Source organism: Cavia porcellus, unplaced genomic scaffold (genome assembly GCF_034190915.1).
Source record: "Cavia porcellus strain 051 isolate PalLab524CR breed Dunkin Hartley unplaced genomic scaffold, mCavPor4.1 scaffold_1, whole genome shotgun sequence".
Lineage (NCBI taxonomy): Eukaryota > Metazoa > Chordata > Mammalia > Rodentia > Caviidae > Cavia > Cavia porcellus.
Genome location: NW_026947484.1, coordinates 31,620,808 through 31,644,379, shown reverse-complemented (window position 1 = coordinate 31,644,379; position 23,572 = coordinate 31,620,808). Strand labels below are relative to the sequence as shown.

Genomic DNA, 23,572 nt, shown 5'->3' with positions numbered 1-23,572 from the left:
TCTGCAAAATGAAAGTAAGGCTAGAAGTTACTGGATTCATGGGAAGGTTATTATGATAATCACACGTGACTAAAGATCTGATTGTGCCATGATAATATAAAGGAAAATACAGGTAAAGGGTGTAGAGAGCTTGCAGCATTCAAACTTTAGCACTGCCAAGGAAAAAAAGAAAAAGAAAAGATGGATGTGCATTATTAAACCAACTAAATTCAGGGAGTGAATGTTTTATCTAGAGAAAAAGAAGCCTAAGAGAGATTGAGGTTGGGGTTGACACGACTTTTAAATAGAGACACGGCAGAAGAAAAGTAGGTATTGGAGGAAGCTGGTATTCCTGAGGGTGAGTAATTTTAGGGATTATTTGGACAAAGCAAATCGCTAACCATATAGAAAGCACTAAGCTCCATGCACCAACAGGGAAACAAAAATGTGATTTCCTTGTGTATATGTGAATAGGCTTACTATTTTTGAAATTCAAGAACAGCTCAGTGAAGAAAAAGAACATGAACAGATAATTTAGAGGGAAAAGTCAAATGGCCAATAAGCATTTAAAAAGATGTTCAATAGTGGAGTTGCAGCTGATAAGGATTGGGTTCTAAAAATAGAATGTGATACAGAAATCAAGTATAGTGTAGCTAGTTACCCTTGAAAACTCTTCAGCTGCCAATAAAATATAGTATATTCTTTGGTGCACAGAATCCTGCATGTATATACAAGTATGTAAAGGATTGTATTGAGAGTTCCTCCAAACCACCCGGTTTCAGTCATTTACAGACAGACTCATAGAACTCAGAACTCTTCTGCTCATAGTTATGTTTTATTACTGCAAAATGATAGAGATCAAATCAGGACAGAAAAATATACACATGACATAGCCCAGGAAAACCCAGTGCCCTTGTGCACACGGCACTTGATCTCCAGGATCAGTGTGTCACACACAGGGAAGTGCCAACCAAAGAACCAGGTGAGTCTTGGTGGCCAAGGCTTTATGGGGGGGGGGGGGATCTCCTAGACATGGAACAGTTATGTGCCTGACCCCAGCCACTCCATCTCCAGCCCCCTAGATATATAAAGAACACAATGTGTGTGGCCCAAGACCCTAAGCAAATAAAAATAGGTGTTCAAAATAAACCACACGGTTAACATAATTTCTGGCATAGTCTATGGCCACTTTACCAAGAGTTGGGGTTTTTTGTTTTTAACACAAGGTCTCGCTATGTAGTTCGGGCTGGTTTTGAACTCTATGTAGCCCCCTGGCTTTTAACTCACAAGCCTGCCTCAGCTCCTGAGTGCTGGTGGTGCCGGCGTCACACCCAGCTTTTTCTTCTTTCTTTTTGAGACAGGGTCTCACTTCATGGCCTTAATCCCACACTCCTCCCACCTCAGTTTCCGAATCCCTGGGACTGGGGTGCAAGCCACCAGGCCAGGCACCAGGCAGGGTATTCCGAAGACGGAGAGTTTATGCCCAGAGCTGGTTCAGTCCTGCTGACCATTGATGTGACTGGGATTTGAACACCTATCTCCGCGGAGTTAACCCTTTAATGCACACACACACACACACACACACACACACACACACACACACACACGAAAATGTGGGCTACCGAGAGGTTACCATGCAAACTGATACGACTATCTTTAAAGACCAGACTCCCTGCTGTCTTCCTGGGGATGCAGCCCAGGGCCACTGAGCGTGGTCACCAAGCCACACTCCCCTCACGGCTCCTCCTCCAGGAAGGAACCTAAGTAAATGACGGCCTAACAAACCTCTACGCTCTGGAATGACAGAAGAGAACAAAAAATTGAAGAACAATTAAGTATCCCAGATTAAGAAAGTGATGATGGCGCGTGGATACCGTGGGATCCCACCTGGTCATTAAAATGCCTGGTACCAAGTGGGGAGAATGCGCCAGTGCAGGAGACCCGCCTTATTCACAGTCCTAGTCATGAACCCACTTATTCACTGAACTTTGTAAGGCCACAAATCGACACTTGCAGCACTTCCGGTGTCCTCTGCGCCCGCGGAGCGCCAGAAAAGTGCGCGCACACCCGGCTGGCGTGGGAAAGGCTGCGCCTGCTAGCACAGCGTCCCCTGGCGGCCGGCGGGGGAAATGTGATTGTGAGGGTGGTTTGCTCTCTAAACCCCCACGCGTGGCGCTACACTGTTGGCTAGTGCTCCCCGCAAAAGGCTGCGAGGAGGTGCAGAGAAAATGCCTGTGAGTTTAGAGTTTCATTCAGGGACCAGTTCCCGTGCGCTTGGCCATGATGCAGTGGACAGCTTATATATATTCGTCGTTAACCGGAAAAAAGACATAAACCAAGGTTGTGAACTGAGTAGGTGACAGCAAAATGTCCAGAGGCTCGCAGGGCCAGACCTAGTGTTTGCTCTTCAGCTCTGTACTCGTTAGTTCTTGGTCCTTGCTACTGTACGGAATGTAAGTGTTGGGATCACGAGGAGTCACACGAGCTTAACTATCTCATGGTTTCTCTAGTATGAGAAACCCAAAGTCCAAAGAATTTAAAGAGAAAAGTAAAAGACAGGTAACAGGAAACTGGGAGATAGATGTTTCACAAATGGAAGGAGAACCAAGAGGTAGAGAGAAGGGGGAGGGCGAGGTGGGGAAGGGAAGAAGAAGAAGAGAAGGACTCCGGTCCAACTTCCCACGGTGACTGTGGTCATTGTGTACTAAAAAAAATGAATGAAAACAAGTGTAGTGGTGCCTGCCTGTAATCTCAGCACTTGGGAGGCTGAGGCAGGAGGATCCTCGCAAGTCTGAAGTCAGCCTGAACTACATAGTGAGACCCTGTCTCAAATAATTTTTAAAGAAAATATTAAATACTAATTTTTTTTATTTTAAGGAGAGTAAAACAAAGCAGTGCAATCAAGATTTCAAAACAAGACAACAGGAAATCAACATTGGTTATCATAATGTCTCTTGTTTTCTTCGAAATAGTTGTCCATATCTTCACACACAATGAATTCAAACAAGACAAAAAATAGTATAAAACCATTCAAAACAAAAGAACGAAAGCTTTAAAGGTCTTCAATATCAAACAAAAGGAAAATCAACAGTGACTACCATAATGTCTCTTGTTCTCTTCAAAATAGCTGTCCATACCTTGGGTGCACATATATCACTGTGGTATGATGTTTTCAGTTCTTCTGGGAATATTCCCAGAAGTGGAACAGTTGGGTCAAATGGGACCTGCAATCCTTTTGAGAAACCTCCAGGCTTATCTCCACAATGGTTGCACCAGTCTACACTCCCGCCAACAGTGCAGGAGAGTTCCTTTTTCTCTGCAGCTTCTCCAGCATTTGTTGTCGGTAGTTTTCTTTAACCTGGCCATTCTTTCTGGAGTGGAATGGAACCTCAGTGTTGTTTTAATTTGCATTTCTCTAATGATCAATAAAGCTGAACATTTTTTCATGTATTTATTTGCCATTGAAAAACTTAAAATTCTTAAAAAATAAAATGAGACTTAACTGTTATATACCACATGGAAGGCTATATGTCAAGATACAGATTGTGGTTAACTTTGGTAAGAATGTAGTTGATTTCAATTTTTGTATTTTTCCATTTTCCATTTTCTATTAGTAACCTGTAAATAATTATAATGAAGAAAAGTCAGTTTTAGGAGAGGATAGAGGTAAAGGGAGGGAGGTAAGTGGAGAGGGGGAAGGCAATTTTAAAGCAGCCAGTTGTAAAATAAATGTAAGCCCCTACGAACTAGATCAAGACAATTAAAAGCCTTAGCAACATTGAGGAAGCCATGAAATGTAATGATTGAGTTAACACTAAGGTTTCTGAAGGTACTGTATCAGGACAAGGCAGGTGTGGGGGTGCACACCTGTAATCCCAGCACTCGGGAGGCTGAGGCAGGAAGATCACTGCGAGTTCAATGCCAGCCTGATCCACATAGTGAGTCCAGGCCAATCTGAACTACACAGTAAGACCCCGTCTCCAAAAAACTTCATTCTATACATTGTCAAAGGCACGGAGGAGCTGAATCTTGCTGGCTTGCCTCTTTCAGCTCATCTCCCAGTGAAGCTTGCTGGCCAGCTGCGAGCTGAAAGGGACCGAGCTGTGTGATTTCTTCACACTCTGATACCTGGTGCCGTGGGCCTCACAGCACACAGCACAGTCCGGGTGGGCAGTGAGTGAATCTGTGTGGAGCCCATGAAATCAGCTATGCAGGGCTGTGCCAGCCTGGCCCCAGCCTTCCCCAGGGCTCTGCTGTCGATGCCCCCCACCCCGACACACACACACACACCACCCTGGGTCAGGCTGCAGCCTGGCAGCTTCTCACCCCATTTTGTCGCAGATGGCGCCTCTCGGATGCCTGTGCCTGTGTGCGGAGGCTCCCAAGGCTGCTTTTGATTTCTCAGCCCGCCCCACAGGCCAGCTGCACAGTCCACTGCAGGCAGAGAGCAGCACGGTGTCTGAATTGGGAGCAAAAAAAGGGCCCACGGTGGGGGCCTGGGTGCAATGCATATGGCAGCTGGCCTGGAATTTAGGGACCTCCTTGGCCTGGTGGCCCATTGGCTCTGAGGTGAGGTCCTCACTGTGTGGATCCAAGACGTTTAGAGCTTCGTGGACTCAAAGGGTAAAAGTTTACATCAAAGGGAACTCTTTCATTGAGACCAACCTTAGACAAGTCCTGAAATCTAATGCCGTGGAGTTTCCTTATACGATGCTCCAAAATCTGAAAGAATTAATTGTCCTCTGCTAGAATGCAGCTAGATACTAGCAAGAAAGAACTGCCTGAAAAATCTAAGGTCAGCACATCACTCAGGGAAAACACAGAGCAATTAATGTGAGAGAGAGAGAGAGAGAGGACTGCAGCTCAGGGTAGGCAGAAATAGGGTGCAATTATCCCACAGTGCAGGCCAAGCTCCCTTCTGCAGGAAACGGTTTCATTAACTGAAATGGCTGCAATCAGGTGAATCAGAGAGATTGTGTTTCCAGGGCAGGGAAGGAAAAAAGTTGATTTAAAATGAGAACCCAAAAGATCTTTCAAAACAAATATTTCTGGCCAAATGTGGTAGTGCACAGCTATCATCCCAGCACTCAGGAGGCTGAGGCAGGAGGATCACTGCTAGTTCAAGACCAGCTTGGGATACACAGTAAGTTCAAAGCCAGCCTGAAACATAAGACATGCTGGCACAGAATGTGCCACTTTGGCATAAGTGTTATTTTGAACTAATGGCAGTTTTCTGCCCTTTCCTTATTTGCTTCAAAGCAGGGCATACACTTTCCTTTGAGGGTAGCAACCATGTGGACCAGGAAGAAAATGACTGTCACTAACAGAGATGTCATATCCCAGATGAGTCTGCACAAACCAACCCATCCCGTCCCCAGCCTCCCACCTTCCCTTCCCAGATTTCCCACCCTGCCATGCTTTATCACCTTCTCAAGCCATTTCCTTTCCTTCTCAGCCATTTCCTTTTGTTAAAAAGGGTTGAGGGAGGGCTGGGGATTTAGCTCAGTGGCATAAGTGCCTGGCAAGCATGAGGTCGTGAGTTCAATCCTCAGTACCACAAAAAAAGGTTGAGGGCTCCCAAAAATAAGCACTTCAAGTTTTCATTTCATTTTTATAAAACTACCACACAAGGGGAAAAAAATTAATATTATTAGCAGCACAAGCATGTACCTGGTAAATGCAAGGTTGTGAGTTTGATCCCTGGTAAAACTTATGTCATTGGTCCCGTTAGTCTGTCTGTCCTGTGTCAGCTAAACTTACAGGGCTAATTACCGAGCCTAAGAGGGTAAAAGAAAAAATTTCTCCTCTATAAAAATCCTCCGTTGTTAGAGTTATAAAATATGTGACTCAGCACTGAGAGTTGGATTCAGTGGTGTGTGCTTGTGGCCCCAGCAGCGGGAAGGCTGAGGTGGGAGAGTTCCTTGAGCCTAATTATTCAGGCCAAACCGGGCAACACAGAAAGCAAAGTTTTTCTCCCTCTCTCCCTCTCCCTTTCTCTCTCCCTTCTTTCTTCTTCTCCTTCTTCTCTTTCTGCTTTCTTTGTTTCTTTCTGTCTCTCTCTCTCTCTCTCTCTTCCCTCTCTTAGAAATCTCCCCTTCTCTGTCCATCACCCAGTATAACTCAGTTTGGCTCCAGTCTCACTGTGTTAGCCCAGTTTGGTCTAAAATTCATGACCCTCCTGCCTCAGCCTCAAAAAATATGATGTGTGTTCAATTTTTTTAATTACAGTGAACTACATAATGTCATTATTCATCTCAAAATACTCCCCCTCACTTAGAACACACTTATTCCACTGTGCTCACCACTTCCTGAAGAATTCCTGGAAGCCCTCTTTCAGGATTGTCCTTACACTGTGTGATTAAAAATACAGCGAATACTGCTGTGAGTGTCAGATCGTGGAAAAGGCAGGCTTGTAAAGACTTCACAGTGTGTCCTCATCCAGCTTGTGCTCTGGATGGCACCATGTGACTTCTGACTCTTCTTCCCTCACTGTCCAAATAACCATGAAAGGTAAATGACTTTAATCGATTCAGGACACCAGGCAGCCAAGACAACAGACAGGACTCCAGAGCTGCTTCAGAAAGTGGCAGGAATCAGGAGATAAGCGTGCGCAAAGTGACGGGCACTCATGGCAATGCACCTTTTACCGTAATAAATTTTACTGCCTGAACATTCAGTGAGTGTTTGGATCTATGAGGATGCTCCGGAGACTGTCTGCTTGCATGACACTGAAAACCTGGCCACGAGGCATCAAGGAAAGAGCAGGAAGTGGGTCCAGGCTCGCCTCAGCAGCGCATGTACCAAAAGCAGAACGGCTGGCAGACAGGACTTGAGGAGAGGAGATGAAGACCCCAGCTCCACCCAGACAGGTCCCACATCTACTGTCTTGCATTTCAGGACGCCTCGGTGGGAGGTCCAGGCTGATTTCCAGACTGGGTTAGGAAGTAACAGGAAATAGGGAGGAGGGGCAGTTTGAGAAGACTGGACAGACCCATTCACAAAGGAACCAGACGGACTTGCTGGAGTGGGCTAAGGTCTTACAGATCCTTACCTCAGTTCTAGTTTTTGCAGAGTGGCTCCAGAGAAACCTTTATTCCTTCAGGGGCAAGCCAGACTCTATGAGACAGCTGTTTCTGTTTGAGGTCGTCTCAAGTTTGCAGAAGATTTGCTAGTATCAAGGTGACTGTAGGTTTCGGGCAATACCTGGAGATGTCCAGGCACCCACTGGTAGTTGCTCCCCTTGTAAATCTCCCATCTGGATGTTAGTCTTGAAGTGGGAGGAGGAAATCTGGAGTTAGGATTTGTGTCTAGATGTCTCGTCAAAGCCTCATGTAGTTATGGGACATGGGCTTTTCAGAGGCGACAATCCAGTGTGTGATGCTGGGATTGAGGATGTGTTTGGCACAGTTCTTGCTAGGATTAAGGGTGTGAGCGCTACGCCCACCCTACAACGGACAGCCCGCACACAATATAAGAGACAGAAAGACAGTTGTCCCACCACCCTTGTTGCTTTTGCTACCTTGTGGGCATCATGAACTGTTCTCCTCTGTGGTGCCCCTCTGCCAAACCACCTTGCCTTGGAGCCAACTGATTATGGACTGAATTTCTACAAACTGAGCTAAATAAACCTTTCCCCCTTTAACTTTGGGCTGTGGGTATTTTGTCTCAGCAATGAGAAAGGTAAGTAAGACAGCTGAGCAAGTTAAGGATTTATGAACACTGTGTTATCAGTGCTTAGATCAGCTCACCCCCTGTGGAGGTGAGCCTCTATGTGAGCTGGGCAGGAGTCGGACCTGAGGTTTTAAGGTAAGGAAGAAGACACATAGAAAAGGAAGGCCAAGCTTTTTCTGCTTTTGGTCATCCAGTGAGCGTCTGTAGGTTCAAGTGAAGAGTCATCTTTTGTTAGCAAAAGCAACTTTCGGATCCTGGGCTGCCTCAGGAGAAAACAAAAAATGTCTTTAATGAGTAACAAACAGCTTTAGGCCCGGAGTGTCCCTGCCCTTTGTTCCCTCATAGGCCCTGCACATCTCTGAACACAATGGCATGGCAGAAGATTAGCATGGCCCTTGCAGAAGTATGACACTCAAATTTGTGAAGTGTTCTCTATGGAAAAGAGAAAGAGGCAGGAAGGACAGATCAGCGTCAGCTTCAGGAGGACCTCTCTGCATCATTTCCTTCTGAGGTGCTGGCTGTGATACCCTCAGCCTCACCAACTCCTCTCCGAGGCCTACATATAAATCTTGTTCAATAAACACAATTAGCAGAAGAGAAAGCATTCAACAGTTATAATTACCTAAATGTCCCACCATCAACCAGTTGAATGATTCAGTCCTCTACATTGATTGTTTCAGTGAATGATAATTAAACCCAAATAACCTCTAGACTCATTTGATTTCTACAGTGACAAAACTAAACCTTGAGGCACTGTACTGTAAGGTGCTGAATCAAACCTGGGAAAGCAAAACAAAAGCACAGGGCAAGCGAGGTGTAAGTAGAGGGTGTGGGCTGGAGAGGAAGAAGGCTACAGACCTCCCTGCATGCAAGTTCCAGTGGCCAGGATCTGTGGAGCCTCACCCCCCAGGCCTGCTCCTTCCCGGATGGGGCAGTGGCAAGGGTGCACTTGGGATGCTGAGTGCTCCCCGCTACTTATTCCGGGTCTCACAAGCCAACATGCACTGTGTTCCTGCCCCTGACACTGGTGAGCTCTATCTCCCATCAGAGGACCTGCCAGGGACATGCAGTATTTCCAGCTTAGACCTATGTTAGAGGATTTGATGTTCTCTTTATCCAAGGTAAGAATTTTGTGAGACATTTCCACCTCCTGGGAAGGAGCAAAGGAGTGTCACCTGCCTGCGCTGCTACAGTTTGACTACCAGATCCCACCTGGATCTGCACCTTGGGTCTCCTCGGCAGCCAAATGAGTGACCTGACCGAGGTGACACCAACCCCCAGAGGAGAGTTACACCCTAGGCCTGAACCGCTACTGCACCCAGGAGAGAGGGTGGGTGCCAGAGAAGCTCCAGCTCAGGCCAGGAAGAATGTGGGCCTACATTCCGAGGTGGAAGCCGGGCTGATGTGTGTAACCCACAGACTGGTGTAAGGTGGTGATCAAACATCTTTGAAGCCCAAGCAAGTAAACCAGGCAGCATTCCCCGGAATGAGTGCTGTTAATGGGAATGAATTTGGTACTGTGGGATGGTAGTTTCAGTGGCCTGATTTACTGCCTGAAAGTCCTACATTGGTCCATAATCATTAGTCCCTGGCTTATAAGCCATCAACAGCAGGGTGTTCCAAAATGACTAGAAGCTACCCAAGATTTCATGTTATGAGACTCATCTGTTTCTTCTTGAGATGTAGTAACACTGTAATTCAGGCTGGTTTTGAACTCACAGCAATCTTTGTCCCTTAGCCTTTGAGTGCTGGGATTACAGGTGTGCACCGCCACACCCAGCCCCAAAATCATTCCTGTAACCTAGCATTACCCTGATCCCAAAAGCAACAGGGATCCCACCAAAAGAGAAACAGAGAAAAAAATCATGACTCTCCCAATAGAGGCAGAAAATGCCTTTGACAAAACCCAACATCCATTTATGATAACAACCTTGAAGAAAATAGGTATAGATTGGCCTAATTTCAATCAGTGAAAGCCATTTGTGACCAACCTACTACCAACATCATGGCAATTGAGGAAAAACTGAAATTTTTCTCTCTAAAATGAAGAACAAGAAAGGATGTCCACTGTCACCACTCCTGTTCAAAGTAGTCCTTGAAACATTAGCCAGAGCAATTGAGCAAAACAAAAAAGTAAAATAGATACATATAGTCAAAATATCATTACTTGCAAATGACAAAATACCCTACTTACAAGCCTCAAGGGCCAGGGAGCTATCTCAGCAGCACAGACACCTCCCTGGCAAGCGCCAGATTGTGAGTTTGATTCCCACTACAAAAAACAAAACAAAAAAAACCTCAAAAAAATTCCACGAAAAGACTCTTGGAATTAATAACCAATCCAGCAATGTATCAGGATACAAAACAATCACACAAAAATCCATACATTCCTATACACTACTAATGAACTCATTGAAAGAAATGAGGAAAAAAAGGATTTTCACAATAGCATCAAGAAAACATTTAGGAATGTTCCTTATGTTGCCATTCTTACTGCAGAGCCACACCTACACGAAGAGGCAAATCTTTACCTGAGGGGTGCTTGAAGGTACATTAGATACGCAGTTGGAACACAATAGGAGAGGCTGAAGCACACATTTTAGAAGGTGTAGCGGGACTGGCAGTCAAAACTTATGACCTAAATTACACGTGGAGCTGGAGACTGCCAGCAGGGCGCAGTGTTTGGAGCCCCTTTTTATATGTACGCTAGCTTTGTGTTTAGTATTATTTTTACTTACTCTGTACGTCTTTTTTTGTTATACTTGCCTATTGAGTATTTAAAACCAAATCAAAATAAAACCTGTGTTAATCCAGGTGTGGTGGCACATACCTATAATCCCAGCACTCAGGAGGCTGAGGCAAGAGGGTCTTCACAAGTTCAAGGCTGCCTGAATTACATAGCAAGAGCCTGTCTCAAACAACCACACAAACAAGACTTATGTTAATCAAAATCTAAATAAATGGTAGACAGACAGATAGATGGGGTCTTTGTCCAGGTCAGTTAGACTCCTCAGAGGTTACTTTGAGGGCGGCTGAGGAGCCTCTTAGTTCCTGTCAGTCTTTCACTCTGTCGGTTGTGTCATCATCTACCAGGATAGTCACAGTCCTACTTGCCCACATGACCTCCTTTGGGAGCATGGGGACACTCCCCTCTTGAGTGACCTTCCTTTTAGCATAATGCACACGGTTGACTCCTGTCCTCTGGCATCCAGCAATCTCGCTGTTCAGGAGGTTGGGTGACTCACCAGAGTTGCAGTATCTTTTAGAGAGGCCTGGCTGGCCTTGGAGGATAGGAGGCAAAATAGTAACTGTTCTCTTAGCCCAATTTCCTTGCTTCGCTTTGGTCTCCAAGCCTCATTTGTTGAACACCCAGAAAGTCAGTTGCACCAGTCTTGAAATGGGAATTGTTTTTTGAATACTGGATGCTTTAAAAGTACAAAGTATGATTAGAGAAGAACTCACCTCTATTAATCATGGTCAGCGTTAGGATTAGGAGCCAGTGTTATATTTTATCTGTGCTGTTGGTAATGACCTACCATCTTTTTGTTTTGTTTTGTTTTTGTCTTTTTCATTTTTATCGGTACCAGGGATCAAACTCACGACTGCCTGTTTGCAAGGCAGGCGCTTATGCCGCTGAGTTAAATCCCCAGCCCCTGGCCTACCATCTTTTAACATACTGTCTGAGAAGTTATATTTCAGCCCCCAGTTACAAAGAATTATAAGGAAAATGTAAGTCAAGATCAAACAGCAGGGGCTGGGGATTTAGCTCAGCGGCATAAGCGCCTGCCTTGTAAGCAGGCAGTCGTGAGTTCGATCCCTGGTACCGATAAAAAAAAGCGAAAAAGATAAAACAGCATTTTTGCATAACAATTATGATGACATGATACCGGAACAATTAGGGTTTTTGTTATTATCCCTACAATATATTTAAGTTTCCATTTTAGTATGAAATAACTTTTTAATCAGCTATCTTTATCTTTACATGACAAATAAATCCTCATTATAAATTTGCTACCTAAAATAGAGTGATTTTCTAGCTAGAATTTACTTGTTTACAGATGTACTTGATAGTTCACTAATGTCCAGTCTTTAAGTGTTTTTTGTGGGGTTTTTATGTTTTGTTTTGCTTTGGGTTTTGTGTGTATGGTGCTAGGATCGAACACAGGGTCATGCACGTGCAAGGGAAGAGCTCTACCACTGTGTCACATCCCCAGCCCTGTCTAGTCTTTAATCGTTGTAATGACACTGCCTTGACTGTATAGTGTTTAGGCACATGTAACTAGCATCATATAGTTACACAGCAATCACATAAACATAAACCTGAAAGAGTCCATCATCACAAGCAGCTTTACTCTGGAGGACATCAGTATAAGATGTGTTCCTAAGTTTCATATCCTAGAAGTCCTGTACACTTGGGAAATAGAAATGAATTTAATATATCATGATGTTAGAAGTAATTATCATAGCTTACATTAGTTACTTTCTCATTGCTGGAACAAAATAGTTGACAGCCACAATTTAAAGGAGGAGAGATGTATTTTGCCTCACAGTTTGTAGAGGTTTCAGTCCACAAGCAGCTGGTTCCCAGCTAGGGCAGCATGGCAGGGGGCCTCACAGAGGAGAAAGAGCTCGTGTAAGGCTAGCAGGAAGCAGTGAGGGATCATGGGACAAGGAGACTTGTACACCTGTCTGGGCTATGTCCACCATGATCCACCACTTCCCCCCATGCTTAAGAGGGCAAGGAGTTGGGGAAAATGGAGAAGGAAAAGTGAAAAGCCTTTGGCTGAATTTATCAAGTGCATAGTCCTGCTGTTTATCTCCTGGCTGACTTGTCAAGAGAAAATGTTACCAGACTGCGTCTGAGAGGTTCCCAAATCTGAAAGAAGGAACTTAACCACCCTAAGCATAGACTGCTCAGAGATGGAAAAAGAATTTTTAGGATGCACCAGTAAGAGGTACAGGAAGGTTTTATTGCACAGAGATTTTAGTACCCATTCAAAAGGGGAGTGCAACCTGGGCTTGGTGGCACACACCTATAATTTCAGCACTCAGGAGACTGAGGCAGGAACACTTGCAAACCAGCCTGGGTTACAAATTTGCTACCTATGAGTTCAAGGCCCATATGAATTGTGTAGCAAAACCCTGTCTCAAAAAAGATGACAAAAAAAAAAAAAGGATGAAGAGCAGGTGCTCAGGGAAGTGAGACGCACTGCAGTTTGAACTGGGGTATTTGTGTTTGTGGTGGTAGAAACCTGAGGAATTTAATAATCTTGGTCGTGGGGGAGGCTGGCCCACCCACAATGCCATAGTGGTCTAGTGTAGGGGAAAGCCTAATTTATAGCCGAAAAACTGGTCTGTTCACAGGTAAAAGAAGACCATTACAAATAAAAAAGAATGATTGAACCATTTACAGGTGAAAGGGAATTGTCCAGGCTTATTGCGTTCAGGAAGAAGAGAAAGGAAAAAAGTTACACTCACTGCTTGTGTCCTGAAGCTGAAGTTTTCATTTTTAAAACTATAATTTTTCCTTGTCTCCTTTCTGTTTATTTTTTATTTCTTCTTTCCTATTTCATGGTAGCCTAGCAATTCCACCATAAAATGCACAGCTACAGGAGTACTTCTTAAACTTTAGTGTGCAGCAGAATCACTAGAGAGCTTATTAAAATACAACTTTCAAAAAATAAATAAATAAATAAATAAAATACAACTTTCAGCTGAATGTCTATAATCCCAGCGCTCAGGAGGCTGAGGCAGGTAGGTCATCAGTTTAAGACCAGGGTGGGTAATTTAGTGAGATCCCATTTCAAAAGAAATAGTTTTTTTGGGCTGGGGATTTAGCTCAGCGGCATAAGCGCCTGCCTTGCAAGCAGGCAGTCGTGAGTTCGATCCCTGGTACCGATAAAAAATGAAAAAGACAAAAAAAAAAAAAAAGAGAAATAGTTTTTTTAAAGGACCCTAACTCAGTGGCAGAACACTTGCCTAGCATGCAGGAGCTCCTGGATTCAATCTTCAGTACCACAAAAAACAAAAACATTCCAGGGTCTACCCCCAATTTCTGAGCCTAGATTAAGGCCCAAGAATTTTTACTCCCAACAAGTTCTGGGTAGGTCGGGCTCCACATTTGAGGAATCAACATGCACGTGCCTGAAAGGACAAGCACGAGAAGTCTTTACTGTGGCATCAGCAGCAACTGTGGAACACGGGGGACCGCCAATTAAAAATGGGTAAATCCAGAGCAGTTGATGTTAAATAAGTGAACGTTGTGTTTTAGGGCGGGTTAGCCTCAAATCACAAGCATGAATGCAAAGGCAAGTGAAAAAATACCTCCAGAATGTCATGTGTGTAAACCATAAACAATAATCGTCCTGGTACAGGTGAGTGGCCAAAAATAGTCCAGTTCTTGTGCATGACAAGAAAAGAATTGGTGTAGTAAGCAGCTGTGTTTCTTGAGGACAAACAGCAGCAGTGAGAACAGGCAGAGGGTGGAGAAACAGGGACTTGATAACTCGACCCTTCCTTCCGGTATTTAGAGGCAGGCAGGACCCCTCTGACCCTCGGGGCTTCCCATTGTCATCTCACTGGTGTCAGCAATCTGCCATGTTAGGCATGGAGCCCTCCTAAACTTAATCCTGGAGAATCTTTAGGGCGGTGTTGTGTTTGAGGTTAAATGGAGAGAAGTGACTCACACAGCTTCCCTGTTTCTGACTGTACTAGTGTCACTAGCCACTCTGGGAGGCTGAGGCGGGAGGATGACAAGTTTGAGCCCCGCCTCCCCAACTTGGCAACTGAGTGACTTAGCAAGACCCTGTCTCAAAATTAAAAATGAAAATGGCTGCAGATTTAGCTCAGGGCAAAGGGCCTGGATTCAATACTGCAAATAGGAACAGCAATAATTCAATAACAAAAATAATAATAGCCTCTATGGATGTATTTATTTGTTCCAAAAGTATGAAAACACAGAGTGGAAGAAACATAAAGAAACTGAGCTGATTGAGAAGGGGCTCAAAGGCGTGTAATTATACCATAATATTTTGTTTCTTTAAAACTGACTTCAAGCTCATCCCTTTCCAATACCTTGCCCTCCTACCCTGGAAAGAAGGAGTCGAGTGTAAAAGCAAAACCATGCATCCTGTGTAGAGAGAGCTGCCAAGGGTGTTGGCGGGAGGACCCTGTCCGCACCGCAAGCGAGGCAGGAGTGGGGTGAGCTCTTCCACCATTTTTCCTGGTCTCCCAAGCAAATTTGGATGCTGGTATCCACCAGTATTGACAAAAGCAAACAAAAAGTCCCAGCAGCGTTTGTTCCAGTGCTAACACCTCTCTTTAGAGAATGGCTACATTGCATCGTCATGGTGTGGGAGGACACAGGAGCTGCACGCTCACTGGTAACACCAGCTTACCCTGGCATGGCGCTCATCCTTTATCCTTCATGTGGTTTCACTGGAGCACAGAACGATGTAGGTAAAGTTAGAATACAACACTGCCTCGTGAGGACTCTCCGTGTGACTACCATGGCTTTGGACACTAAGGAACAAACAAAAAGAAATGGGCCTCTGAAATGTCTGTCATAACAGCTTCCGCTGAGCCAGGCCTGACCCAGCTCTTTATCTTCCTGTGATCTCAGCTTTCCAGAAGCTTCTGAGCTCTGACCTCCTAGGGAAGGCTTCCGGACTAACCATTCTAAAATAGCACCTCCCACCTCACTCCAATTTCTCCTTCTGCTTGGTGTTTGTCCACAGTGTGAGCTCTGCCTGACAGGCCTTACGGATTGTCTGTGATCTCCCACCCGCTCTGGAACAGAAGCTTCTGAGGCAGACACAGGGATTGTACATCAGCTACTAACTGATTATCTTAGGCCTACAACAACATACGCGACAAATAGTACGGGCCCAGGAAGGATTTGTTAGATGAGTGAATGGATGTGCTCTCCTGTCTCAGCTCATCTTCTTCTTATTAATATTCTCTCCACTAATTACGTTTATCCCCCAGAGGCTGGTTGCTGTCAATGTCCCAAGACATTTCAATGTTTTGTTTATAATTCAATCCCGCATTTCCACTGTGTGGAAGGCTGCCCACAAGTCTCACACCTTCTGGTTTTCCAAACATTGTTTTCTCCAAAGAAAAACCTCAGCGCTTATCTCCTCTGCCACCAACTCTTAACTATCTCTTCTCCAGTCACTTTTTCAATCTTTTCTCACTGTTTATTGTTATTAATGTAACTCAGAGTAATTTATCTCAAACCTGAACCCAACTGTTATGGATTGAAAACTGGGGGTCAACTTAACGCCAGCTGGATTACATCAGCATGCATTGAGCAAAGATGCTCCACCTGAGGAAAGTTGCCAGGATAAATAGGTGGAGAAGAAGGGAGGTGTAAAGGGTTGAGGCGTTAAGGAGGCATTGTGGGTTCTTCTACAAGTTGTTGTCTGAGCTGTTGGTTCTCCTGGAGAAGCTTTGGTCTTCACATCGAGCATTGCTTCCTGGCTCCGGAGGAGAAGATGTGTGCTGCTTGGTCTCCAGGATGAGCTTGTCACGCTGCTTCCTGGCACGTACCCGACTGTGTCGTCATCGGAAGCTTGGGGCCTCCGTGTCGCTGAGGACGGCTGTGGTGCCTTTCAGGTCAGCCCTGCTCTTTGTTGTGACTGTGACTTCTTGGTTCCAGCGTAGAACCCTCATCCCACTAGCACAGTTCCTTCATCCTGCTGGCATAGACTTTCTGGCTTCCACTGCTGACCCTTGGGTCTTCCCGGCACGGATCCGTAAAAGAGACTGGCGTGAGTCCTTCTTGTGGGCTCTGGACCTCCAGCTGGACTCGTGGGAGGCATTGTCCTGAGCTCTGGGTTTTTATCTGGACTCATGGGACATTGCCGTGGGGTTCTGGCTCTTGACTAAATAATCTATGTCTTGGTGTTGTGGATAGATTTCCTGCATTTTCCTGTGTTAACTTCCAGTGACCATTATAAAAATATTATAATGTGTCCTAATCTTAATTGTTCTCTGTGTACAACCCCTGACTACAACACCAACACTGCTATTTACGAAGTCTATATTACCACTTAAAACCTTATAAAATGAAGTATTTTTCCAAGAGGAATAAAGCTATGTTCATACAAAAAAAAACTGTACATGAATGTTTATAGCAGTTTTGTTTATGAGAGATAAATACCAAAAATGACCCAAAAGCTCACGGGCTGCACTCCTGCTGAAGGAACAGACTGAAAATGACCAAATGGTAGTGACAGAGGCCAGAACAGTCCCTTCCAGAGGGTGGGGATGCGGAAGGTCACAGCATACTGTGTCCTGGTCTCAGTAGCAGCTACACACATCTGGACATTTCATACAACTGTGTGACAAAACACAATGACAACAAGAATAAGACCTGTGACACCTGAGTAAGATCCACAGTGACTTGTGCTGCCGTGTCAGTCTGCTGGTTATATTAATACCACTGCAGGAAGCTAGTGAAGGACATAGGGTCTCTCTGTGCTATTTTGCAACTTAAGAGTATAAAATTATGGCAAAATAAACCAGGAGTGGTGGTGTATGCCGTAATTCCAGCATTCAGGAGGCTGAGGCAGGAGGATCACTACAAGTTAAAGGTCAGCCTAGACCAAGCTGGAATGCCTAATGAGATTTTGTTTAAAAAAAAAAAAAAGAAAAAGAAAAAAAGGCGTGGTAGCATATGTCTCTAATTCTAGCACTTGAGAGGCTGAGATAGGACAATCACTGAATTCAAGGCCAGCCTAGACTACATGGTGAGTTCAAAGCCAGCCTGACCTACAAAAAAAAAAAGAAATTCAAGTCCAGCTTAAACTACATAGTGAAATTCTATCTCAAAAATTTTTTAAAAAATTTTAAATGATAATTGCATCATATATATGTATATATATATATATATATATATATATATATATATATATATATTTACCAACTTTTAATTAGACTGTCAAGTGAAAAGTTACATACCTGTAATTGCAGCACTCGGAAGGTAAGGTATGAGGATCACCATGAGTTCGAGGCCAGCCTGGGGTACACAGTGCATTCTAGTTCAGTCTGAACTACTCAGGGAAGCCCTGTCTCAAACACATGAAAAAACAGTTTACATTGGGAAGATCTTCAATTACAAACATTAGAGTCATATTTAGCATTCTGGAGTTCTGCATATTCTGAATTATTCCTAAAACTTGAACAAATCACACTCTAAATTGGTATCTGATAATCATAATTAATAAGAACTAAACATAGCTGGGTGTAATGGTGCACACTCATAATCCCAGCCTCCCCCTGCACATTCTACCTGGAAATACCAAGTAAGAGCTGAGGATATAGCTCAGCACAGAGCCCCTGGGGCTGATCCCGGGACCACAGAAAACCGATCCAGCTAACTCAGGCCAAATCCAGTGTGCAGACATGTAGACCTGGTTTCTGTATCGCTGGTAACATTAGGCAGCATAGCTGGCTTACCCTGCCTCCATTATCCCTCACACCCCAGGATCATGCATTACACAATCAAGTTCCCTTTGCCTTACAAAGCATAACATAATTAGCCACGCTGTCTTAGCAGGCCTTGTAGTGTGTGCAAAGTCGCAGAAAACTGACCTCCCAGACACTCATTCTCAGGAGACCCCCACATGGCAGAAGCCAATCCTGCAGGACCAGCGTGCTCCGCTCTGTTATTTCCCTTTGTTCTCTCAGCTGAACCGATACTAAACACCCTGAGCCGGGGCCACATTCTATGCTTCTGTAGTCAACTGGCAGTGAGAAGTGCTCATACACGGCGGAGACTCAGCACACACCATCTAGTCTAGGGATACTACGAACAAGACATGGTTTTTCCACCGGCAGAAACTAAGCCCCAAGAATGTGCACTAAGCTGGGCATGGAGCTCAGGGTCATTCTCTCGAGTCTCCAAGACAGAGACACAAAAGCCATCCATCTCCTCGGCACTCCTTGGCCTCCACTGTTCTCTGAAGTAAATGAATATAAATGTGTCTGCAATTTTGGCTGCTTCTTCTAGAAATGATGGTTATCAATATTTTACATGACAGCTGGAGATATAGTTCAGCTGCACAAGCCTGGCAAGCATGAGGTCCTAAGTTCGGTTCCTGGCACTTAAAAAAAATTTTCTATGATGATTAATCACATTGAATCAAAGAATCAAAAACTGGGGCAATTTCTGTCAATAGTCAAGAAACCTCTTGGGAAATTTCACACAGTGGCACGTCCTTACTTATAATTCCAGCACTCAGAGCTGAGGCAGGAGAGTCACTGTAAGTCTGAGGCCAGCCTGAACTGCATAGTAAGACCCTGTCTCGAAAAAGAAGAGAGAGAAGGAAAAAAAAAAATAAAAAAAAAAACTTTTGGGTCAGAAAAACAAATGCACTATAACCATGCCCAAATCAAAGGCAAGCTGCCTCTGAAGTTCTACCAATTCCCAGTAGGTGGCGGTAATGCCATACACACGGGGTCCAGGTTGCTCTTCCCTTATTGAAAGAATCCATCATTTTTGCAAATGAGTTACAAGATTTATTTTTAGAGTGACTTGATGAGCCCTGTCTGTAATTTAACAATATTGGAATCAGATTCTGATACCTAATCACACAGATGTAAGCTCTATTAGATTTCAATTAGCATTCACTCTGATCTGATTACAAGGCTTTAGCCATTCAAATGGCTAATAGCAAGACATTTAGATAATTGCAGCTGTCTGGGGTTATTACATTCGCTATCGTTTTCACAGCAGAGTGATTCATATAAATACTGGACCATAAAATTTGTTTGTGTTGGTGGAGACAAGAAAGATGGCTTATTGGGGTAGAGGCACTATTAAGCATTTTCCTATTGTGGTCTGGCGTTTGGGACTATTTTTCATTAGGATAGAAAATAGAGTACAGGGTTTTACCATTTAGCTATGTTCCAAAGATTCTTCAGTCTCCATCCACAGCATAGTTTTATCTGACAAAAGAAAAGAGACATTAGCCAAGTTTCCTTTTCTTCTTTTTTAATTGAACTGAATTACAATTAAACTGAACATATTAACCACACCGAAATTTATCTTCTAACCAAAGGCCTTTCTCAGTCTGTGGATTCAGGGCCTCCCTTCTCAGCTGACATACTGTTTCTAACTGCAAAAGTGAACAAAGTTGCTGGACTAGCTGGCAACAATGATGAAGGACTGCAGGAAGCATAAAAGAAACAGTTGGACGGAATGAGCCAAAAGGTTATTTACAGTCTTTACAGTCCAGATGCTAGGCATCAAGAAACAACAAAATGTCCTTGCTGCAAAGAGTCCCCAGACCATAGGAGCAGAGGCAGCGTCAAAGTAACCCACACGTGATGTCTTCTCTCTGAATGGGACAGAGGGATCTGCTCTAAAGAAATGAACCACAGAAAGTCACCCGCAGAAGCTCACCCTCTGCTCCATGTGGACCCTCAGGAGCTAACACAAACCTGAAAAGCAAAAAGTCGGCCACAACAACTCAAGTGTTCTAACTTTGAGACAGAAGATTAGGCCAGGGGCCAACTGGACAAACAACTGGGCAAAATGTGTCAAAAGTCATGAAAATCCATGACTAAGTGGTTGAGCAAGACATTTCCTAAAAAGAGAAGACATGTGCGGACACAGGACCCAGAGTGACTCCGGGCTGGAGCTCCTGGACAGCGTACACCAGACACCACCCAGTGACGTTCTGGAGCCGCCATCCGGATCTGCGCTGGTCACCGTGGGCAACCCAATCAGAAGACGCTGGACTCACCCTGTCATTCGATTACGGGCCAGACCAGTGAGAGGCTCTACTCCAGATCCTTCATTTACAGCTGGTAAGAGGCCGTGATAGACCAGCTGTCTAGCAGCATATTTATGTGGGGTAGGGGCCAATTCAGGTACTTGGACACTAAAGCCCCTCTCCCTTCACCTTGAGCCCACTGGGAGTCTTCTTCACCGCCACTCTTGCCCTGTGAAGTATGCTTTTTCCCCACCTTCAGTAAATCTACACCTTCCCTGTTTTTTGTACGACTTGTTTAGTTCTTTGTTTAGGACACTATAGACCTGGAATGAAGCATGCTAGAGCCCCAATCCAGTAACAGCTTGAGAATTTGCCAGGGTGACTCCAAAATCATATTCTGCTCAAGGAAGCACACATGGTAGCTAATGGCTCAAAGCCAAAATGTAAGAGAAGCTGAGAATTCTTCTGCTTGAATATATTTCTCATATACCAATGTGCAAATGTCTCCAGGTGGGGTCTGAGGAGATTCCCCCCACCTTCCCTCACCCCTGCAAAGAGGAGATGGAAATTTCAACTCACTGCAGAGTAGATTCCTGACACACTGTAGTGGGAAAAGTTTCAGGATGCATCAGCGTGAGAAACAGGCAGGTTTATTAGGCAGAGTTAGAAAGTAAAAGGAAATAGGAAAGAAGGAAGGAAGGAAGGAAGGAAGGAAAGAAGGAAGGAGGCCAGGGATTTAGCTCAGCGATATAAGCATCTGCATGGCAGGTTCCAGATCTTGAGTTCGATCCCCATACCAAAAAGAAAAAAACAGGAAGGAAGGAAGGAAGGGTGAGTGGAAGTGGGAGGAGGGAGAGAGGGAGGGAGGCACAGGCCTCCTCCTCCTGTTCCTCCTCCTGCTCCTCCTCCTCCTGCTGCTCCTCCTCCTCCTCCTGCTCCTCCTCTTCAGCCTGAGGAGATGAAGAGGATCCCACCAGCCCTGCTGCAGCAGAATAGGACTCGCCTGCCCCTATTCTCTGGGATGGGCTGGCGTCTACTTGGTCTTGATCTCAGTTCTGGTTTTGCAAGCCAGCTCTGGGGAAAGCCCCAGCGCTAGAGGGGCAGCTCAGTCTCCAGGAGATGACTGTTTCTGCTCCAGGCTGTCTCTGCTTTGCAGAGGCTCTACTGGAATGTGAGGTGAACTTAGGTTGTAGGGCAATGACTGGAGACTGGGAGCTCCCTGGCAGGTGAACATTCCTAGAAACCTCTTTTTGTGGCGTCCTTCATGGTGAAGGGTGGTGATATAGGCTGTATAAGTTTAAAGATAATTAAATTTGTTTTGACACGCTCTAGACAGACGCTCCCTAAACAGCTAACATACCTGCATTCAGAGATGAACAAGGGTCTGACCCAAGTGCTGCAGGTGCGAAATGAAGGCCAAGCTTTGTTCCGCTTTCAGTTACTTTTTGGACATCCACCGGCCTAAATGAAGCGTCCTTCTTTGTTGTTGTTTTGTTTTGTTGCAAAACCAAGCTTTGAGTCCTTGATTGCTTCGGAAGAAAACACAACTCCTGCTTTCAATGAGTCACAAGGGGTCCAAGAGTTTGTTTGGCCTCTGTTCCTGTGGTGGTCTTCGTGTCAAAAACACGAATCTTCATAAATAATCCTACATTCCAGAGATCTAGAACATTTTAAAGATTGGATCTTTTTAGTCCTGCACTGTTGTAGGCCCCAGCCCCAAACTCCACAACCGCGCCCTCAAGTGCTTCTCACCCAGCTCTTGCTCCACCTGAGGCCCGTCTTGTGAATTTCAGAACAGAAGAACACAAAGCTTTCTTAGACCAACGATGCCTCCCACTGAGTTAGTAACCCGTGTTGGTGTGGCAACTACAGTTGTTTGTTTGTTTGTTTGTTTGTTTATTGGTACCAGGGATCGAACTCACGACCACACACTTTGCAAGGCAGGTGATTATGCCGGCCGCTGAACTAAATCCCCAGCCCACAACTACAGTATTTTTTAAGATATCTATTTGTTTTCAGATAAGTTCAGTCAACTTTTAGAAAAGACAAACATCTTGTCCGTCTTTTAGTGTGCTAACTGTGATGACAGAAAGACGGGAATTCTCAGCTCCCAAACTTCTCTAACATTACACTTCTGCCCAGCACGCCCGGGGACAGCCAGAACGCACCGCACTGCTGAGGGCTGAAGCCTGGAAATTCTGGAGGGAGGACGGTGGAGGATGAAGAAATGAAGACAACAGTCAAAATGCAGACAGCTGCGGTCAGGCGGGGCTCCTCTCCTGGTGGGAGAAAGGACTGCCCATCACTGCAATCAGCGTAGGAGGCTGCTTACCAGAACTTTAAGGACAGTGTAAGATCCGAACAGGAAGAAATCTAATCTTCCACAAAACGTCATGCCTTGGTGGTTCCACAGAGACAAGAGAGGAGCTGTCTGTATTATCCCAGGACAAGGCCCAGTCACCTGCCTCAGTTCCCTGAGCTGCACACACCTCTCATGGGGCCCCACCACACTCCTGAGAAGCAGCGACCTTGTCTAGACACCGGAGGTGCAGACAGATTTGCTTTCAACGGGGCAACTCACTTGCTGGCCGCTTCTGTCCTTCTAAGAAGTTTTCTTTCAGTAAATCCTCCCTGCTCTTAGCCTCTGATGTTCCCAAAACTCATCCCTAGCCGGTTGGGAATTTCTTCCCCCCTCTCACAAGCTCACTACAGATCGAGTTTCTCCTCCATTCTTCATTTTTATTTTCTCAAATAAACCTTGTCACTGTTAAAGAGAAAAACACACCTCGCGCCCTGGCTGCGCAATCCTCTCTTGGAACTTGCCCGCCGTGCCTCTGTCCACAGCACACCCAGCCATCTAAATAAACTCCTGACTTTCCTGGGTCCTGCCTGTTGGTGAATTCTTTTACAGCCCTTGTCACCGGCCTTCCCTATAACATCTGGCGCGGCCTTAATGAGTCTTGTTTCCCATTACAGGTAGCTGTGGGTGGGGGAGCCTAGATCTAAAAGCTTGACCATAAAAAGAACCGGAGATCTGAGCTGCAGCCCACGACGACGAGGAAGGGTGGGGTCCATTTTTCCCAGAAGCACAGACAGTGTAATATGTAATACCCCAAAAATGTTGCAGGCATTGGCAGGCAGATTCTATTGGAATTTACTGAAAAGGCCAGGATGGGGGGGGGAGGGGAGGCGCAGAGGAC

General features: G+C 45.0%; 1 long non-coding RNA gene across 3 annotated transcripts; it reads right to left on the bottom strand.

Annotated features, from left to right (window-relative positions):
- Nucleotides 1–2,848: 2,848 nt before the first annotated feature.
- Nucleotides 2,849–23,462, bottom strand: LOC111757379 (uncharacterized). Of its 3 annotated transcripts, none has more exons than XR_010046708.1 (9): nt 23,158–23,462; nt 22,541–22,651; nt 21,733–22,032; nt 19,550–19,602; nt 17,614–17,720; nt 15,048–15,171; nt 7,031–7,246; nt 4,306–6,911; nt 2,849–3,597 (listed from the first exon to the last, which is right to left on the bottom strand). It is a non-coding gene; the product is annotated as an uncharacterized LOC111757379 (long non-coding RNA). The 3 variants fall into 3 exon arrangements; XR_010046710.1 differs by having other exon boundaries at nt 4,306–4,701; nt 23,158–23,459; XR_002791742.2 differs by lacking the exon at nt 4,306–6,911 and having other exon boundaries at nt 23,158–23,457.
- Between the last annotated feature and the right edge of the window lie 110 nt (nt 23,463–23,572).